We start from the raw sequence: 6,747 nt of genomic DNA, 5'->3' as shown, positions 1-6,747 counted from the left end.
GGGGGGGGGGGCGGGCCCGGGGGGCAGGGCCCGAGGGGCCGGGGGGGCGGCGGCCGGGGCCCGGAAAGGGGAGGGAAAAAAAAAGAGAGAGGCGGCAAAAAAAAAAAAAAAAAAAAAAAAAAAAAAAACTTCATAAAATTTTTAAAACTTCATTTAAGTAGACCATATATGGTTCTCGTCAGATGTACACTAGAAAAATATTTCCAGTTTAAATATATGGAGATGAATCACCAAGGCTTTGCACATGTTTTAGGAATTATTTTCTTCCTCATTTCTGAATCTCTCTTTAGCCTTCAAGATTCAACTCAAATGTCACCTCCTCTATAAATTCTTTTCTGACTCTCCTAAGCTACACTTCATTGGTCCTTCTTATGTTTACCTGTAGACTTAAAAAAAAGAAAAGACATTAAAACATCACATTGTATTATAATTGTGTCTAAATTACTCACTGGACTGTAAACTCCTAGAGACAGGAATAATGTTTGTATCTACAGTGCCTGGCATAAAGTGAATAGTCAATAAGTGCTTTGTGGATTAGTGAACTTAATATTTAAAAAAAGGGACACACATTTTTAAAAAATTTTTAAAATTTATTTATCTTTGGCTGTGTTGGGTCATGGTTGCTGCACGCAGGCTTTCTCTAGTTGTGAGGGGGGGCTACTCTTCGTTGCGGTGCGCAGGCTTCTCTTGTTGTGGAGCACGGGCTCTAGGCTCGTGGGCTTCAGTAGTTGTGGCACGTGGGCTCAGTAGTTGTGGCTCACAGGCTCTAGAGCGCAGGCCCAGTAGTTGTGGCGCATGGGCTTAGTTGCTCCATGGCACATGGGATCTTTCTGGAATGGGGATTGAACCTGTGTCCCCTGCTTTGGCAGGCAGATTCTTAATCACTGCACCACCAGGGAAGCCCCCCCAAAAAGGAAAACACATTTTAAATAAATTAGGATATGATTATTTTATAAATTGTTCACTGTGAAAAATAATTTACTTTAGGATTCCTTTAAATAATCCATATCCTTAGTGCTCTTAAAATTTCATTATGTGCTTTTTTTTTGAGAAATACATTTATGTCTAGTGTCCCTTTTGCATATCTGTGTGCATATACAGGCATTCTATATTGTTCTACTTTAGTAGGAATGTTACTTATATTTTAAAAGAAATAAATGTTATTCTGTTACACATTGGTGACATTTTTCCTTCTAAATAACTTTTTCTGGGAGAGCACTAAGTGGCCATTCACCTAGCCTTCTGATCAGTGCAATGTATTTTAAGCAGCTAGTTCCAAAATACATTCAAGTAGTATGTCCTATTCCTCATGAATTGCTATTTCTTTGCTTAAATTTCCCACTTGGACCACCAGCAATCTCTTAAGTACTTTTCCTACCAGCAATGCTAGCTTTTAAAAATCTACTTAATGTTACTCCTTTCTTTATCTTTATTGCCTCTGTCACTTAATATACCTCTATGCCTGTCTGATATTGTTCCTTTTCAAGGTCTTTTTATGCTTTTAGGATGATCTTTCTTAGTCTCTTTCTACTGTCTTAGATGCTTTGATTCTGCTGTTTCTTCATTGCAACGAGCTCAGTACAGGGAGCAAATAAAAATGGGTGACTTTTTAAAAAAGTTATGTACAATATTAAAAAGAATACAAGTGCTGGTGTTTAATATTTAGTGTTTCAGAAAGGGTTTTGATAAACTTTTATTAGAGCCGTTCATGGAGATAGATGGGATTTGTTTAAATTTCATGGATAAGGGGAAAAGGGGAATGTTAAATTTGCCAATTGTTAAAGCTGAATGATGGATAAATGGGAATTAATTATTTTCTATTCTTTTATTTTTGGGTATATTAAAACTTTCCCATACAAGGTGTAAAAAAAAAAAGTGTCATTTTTCATTCCTTTTCACCTAGCAATCCTACTTTTTGGTATCTGTGCTCCAGTATATAAGGACACATGTGCAGGGATGTTAATTACAGTATTATTTGGGTTTGAAAGGAAAATACCTTGGAAACAGTCTGTTGAATCTATTCCTATTTAATGGAATTGTTGGATAGATTATGGTGTATCTGTACAATGGATTATTATGCAGCAATTAAAAAGAATGAATTGAGTTATATGCTGTATTCTGGAGGGATGTCCGAGATGTATTGTTAAGTAAGTTGTATAGTGTGTGTAATGCAATTTTATTTTTATAAAAAGAAACTGTGTGAATATGCCAAAGCTGAGAAACATATACGCCAAATTATCGTTATTGGTTATTTCTGCAAAGTGGGACCTGAGGACTGGGGTGGGGGAAAAATTAACCTTTTCTGTATTAATTTTATATTGTTTGATTGATTTTAAGTATGTATTACTTTGAAGGGAGGAAATGTAGTAAAGATTTTTAAAATAAATGTAAAATTAGAATCTTTTCAAAATGAGTGTCAGTTCATCCATGATAATAAAAACTCTTTTTACAGTTTTAAACAGAAGTGGAAAGTGATGTGCATATAGGAAAGCAAATGATGAATTATATCATAGTTTGCCTTCAGAAAGAAAAATAAATGAATTGTTGATACTCATGTCTATGGAGTGAGTATATATTGAACTCTGACCCTATTGCCAATCTTCCAACAGAAATTGCCTGGTGACAATTAGAACACTTTGGCCACCTCTGCATTAATTCAGTAGTTCCTAAAAATCTGTGCCTAAAACTCGAGTATTTTTGTTACGGTGATTGAACTAATCTATTTCATAAATAAAGATGTCCCATTTTCAAGAGGCCAGTTTAGCTTAGAACTAGGGTACATAGTTAGGTTTCTTTGATTGCAAGCAACAGAAACTGACTCTGGCTAACTTAGGCAAAAAGAAATGTTTTGGAAGGATACTAAGCAGGTAATAGAATTTAAGTTTCACTTGACAGTTGGGCATTTTGCTCTGTCTTAGTATGCCTCTAATATATTTCCCGCTTTTAATTACAACATTGCACTGAAAGTTCCTAGCCAAACACCTTTTGTCATCTGGCCTTTCAAGGATTAAATTTACTTGTCTTTACAAAAAAATATATATATATATTTTTAAGGGAAACATATGCCATCAGTTGTTTACATTGTGCTCTAGTAAATGGTGAGTTTGGAATTATAGTTTCATTTATTATAAGAAGTAAAGCATTCAAATACTTATGGATAGCCTCAACCTACATGTTTTATTTTAGAATTGTCACCATTGAGTTTTTTCTTTACTATTGCATCAATGTCTGTGTGTGTGTGTGTGTGTGTGTGTGTGTCTTTAGCATAGTGTTTTATCTTTTTTGTTTCTTGTTTTAATGGTAAAATTTCCAGGGAGAATCATTTTAAATGCTTTTTTGTGTTAAATTATAATTTTGTACCTATGCTATATAATTTCTATCTACTTAACTGAAACACACTGATTTTACATTATGATTTTTTAAAAATCTGAACAAATTTTGAATTTTTCCAGTTAATTGTCTGTTTCACAACACTCAACACTATTTTTATCATAAATTATAAATCATTTATATTATATATTATATGTAAACTATGTGTACATATAAAAATTATTAAAGACCAGCTTTAATATTTTTCATTTAGAGAAGCATAAAATTCTTTCCTGTGTACCAGATATAGGGAATACTTTCTCTTATATAGGATACATTGCACTTAAAATAGAATCTGGCTCATTTTTCTCCTTTCCCTACTTTGGGGCCAAGCTTTCAACTGGCAGTAGGAGTAGAGGTGTAAGTGGCAAGTTCAGGGCCAAACTTTCTAACTAACCTTCTTTCCTTCCTCTTCTCTCTTCCCCTTTTTTGGAGTCAAGGTTTATGCTCAATATGGGCAGCGATGGCGGGGGTCGTGGGTGGGGGGGTGGCGGTTAGCAGGTGTGTACATTTGAGGTTGAGTTTTCTGCTTTGCAGCTGAGAATCTGGTTACATATCAAGAGGTGGAGAGATTGAGCAAATAAATAAACACATTTGAGGATATGAGAGCTAAGTTTCTCAGTATCAACAAAGGGAATTATAAATATGGAAAGGCTGAAGGATAAAACAAACCGTGTGGTATTGAATTAGAATTGGGAGTATCAGAATGAACTTATTGCTTTGCTGGATAGATAGAGAGGTGTGTGTGTGTGTGTGTGTGTGTGTGTGTGTGTGTGTGTGTGTGTGTATTTCCTAGCTCTGTCTGGGTCTGATAGCGGTGAGCCCACCTTGCACTCAGGTCTTGGTTTCTAAATATTCTCTGCTAAAAAGAACTAGGGCTCTTTGAAGAAATGGCTGACCCCAGGGCTGGGCATTTTATGTCATAAGGTAAGGAAGTACTCAAAACGTGAATAACACATGCCCAAAGAACACAGGACCTGGTTTGAAGATAATTGAACAAGTCTGAGATAATTGAGTATCAAAATAAATGATAAAAACAGATTGTAACCCTTTGTGTAAAATAGGACTCCATGAATTTATACTAATATTCATAAATATAAAAATGAGGGAGAATAGAAAATTCTACCTATATCAGAATGTCATTTAGTAAATCTAGAACAGGCAGTATAAAAATCTAGAACCCTGGCACTAATGCCATTTTGGGCAAGATAATTCTTTGAGGGTGGGGGGAAGGAGGGAACTATTCTTACATTGCAGGATGTTTAGCATCATCCTTTCCCTCTACCTACTAGATATTAGCATCCCTCCCTACCTCCAACCTCCAGTTGTGAAAAACAAAAATGTCTCCAGACATTGCCAAATGTCCCCTAGGAGGCAAAAATCACATCCCCCTATTCTCAATTGAGAACCACTGATCTAGAAGGAATGATAGAATTACAAAATTACCTTTGGTAATTATCATAGTAATAACTGATTGAGACATGAATTATCAATGGGTGCTAAAACAAATAAGTGAAAATTTGATGAGGAATAGGATATGTATTAATCTCAAAATATCTCTCCATAAAATACTGATTACTAATTAATTGATACATACAACATGCTTATAATTAACTTCACAATAGGAAAACCCAGCAGATACCACTGTAACCAGGTAGTAAAAATTAACATCATCACTAATGGGGCAAATCCTCCTAATATGAAGCACTGAGAGAGCACAGCATTGCTTCTGTGATATTCCTGCTGAAAGTGTCAAGTCATGAGGGAAATCAGACAAACCCAATGGGGACATTCTACAAAGTAACTGGACTGTACTCTTCAAAAAATGTTAAGATCATGGAAGATAGGGAAAGACGGAAGATCTGTTCTAGATTGAAGGAGACAAATGAGGAGTGATAACTAAATGTTAACGTGGGGTCATGAACTGGATTCTGGACCTACAAAGGACATTATAGGGATGATCAGAGAAATTTGAATGGGGTTTGTGGATTAGATGGTAATGTATCAGTGTTTGCTTTTTGATTTTGATGATTGAATTGTGGTCGTGTAGAAGAGTGTCTTTTATTTGTCAAACACACTACACCTCCTTGAGAATTTTCAGTTTCTGTTCTCTGTGTCTTTTCTCAGTTTTTTGTGTGGGTGGCTCCATTACATGGACTCAGTTGTCACCTTCTGAGAGAGGCCATCTCTAACTACCCTATCTAAAGTACCTACCCTTTCAAAATCTGTATCCCTTTATGTTGTTTATTTTATTTATAGCATTCACTGTTACCTGTGATTACCTTCTTATTTCTTTGTTTAATACTTGGGTCCCACTACTGAATGGAAGCTCCTGAGAGCAGAGGCCTTCTCTGTACTGCATCCTTGGTCTAAAACAGTTCTTGATACCTAGTGGAACTGCAATAACCATTTGTTGAATCAGTGACTGTACCTATGAAATCTGGCCTTCTCTGTCATCTGATTGGTCATGTAACTAATCTGGATATGTTAAGATGGGTCAGCAGGCACTTTCTAAATGTTGTAGAAGTTAACGTCTACTGAGAAAAGTGGTTTGGATTGGGGTGTGGGAGTGGAAGGGAGAGAGAAGGGAACGATTAAGAGAGAGAAAAGAGTACAATTGTTTGGTATAACCTAAAATACTCAGGAATATTGCTTGGATGTGCTTGAAGGTTTGGACGGAATACAGCTTCTCTAGGGCATATTGTCCATCCATTGAATTAAGACCCAATGAGTTGTTGGCATCTAGTTCATTCTACTTTTTGTGCCAGCCAGACTCACTTTAAGGCTGTAAGCAGTTTTTTTGTTTTTGTTTTTTAAAGAAGCAGAGGCTAAACATTGTGCAACACAGAACAGAAGGATAGAAGTAGGTAATATTGAGTAATTCTGATCTCAAGCTCCCATGTCTTATGGTCTTAAGGAATACATATATACCTTTTTCCTGTGAATTAATTCTTAAATAATCACCCAGAATTGCTTTTGACATTGCAGCAACCTTAGGCCATTGTGAATTGAGACCAAAAAAATGGCAGATAAGCTGCAAAATTCTTGCCATATTAACTGACCAAGAACGTAATTTTGTTGCCTTTTAGATAGGTATATTTAAGATAGAGCTATATGGGCAAGGTCAAGGGAATACTATCACAATTAAAAATCTAAAACCTCAAAAACTTGATCAGTTGAAAATATACTTTTTCATCTTATTAACATTTTAACGTGCCTTCTTCTGAGCCATTAGTTACATCTATGTTTAGAATTTATGAGATTGCCCAGTAAAAGAGATTTCAGACATTCAAATGAGAGGAACAGCATGGAATGTGATGCCTATATAAAAACATTGTTTTAGAAAGATAGGGATATAAAAATTGAATTTTCAGTGGT

Source organism: Aethalodelphis obliquidens, unplaced genomic scaffold, assembly GCF_003676395.1.
Source record: "Aethalodelphis obliquidens isolate GAN/ISIS:26980383/991018 unplaced genomic scaffold, ASM367639v1 scaffold12, whole genome shotgun sequence".
NCBI lineage: Eukaryota > Metazoa > Chordata > Mammalia > Artiodactyla > Delphinidae > Aethalodelphis > Aethalodelphis obliquidens.
Note: the sequence above shows the minus strand (reverse complement) of the source record.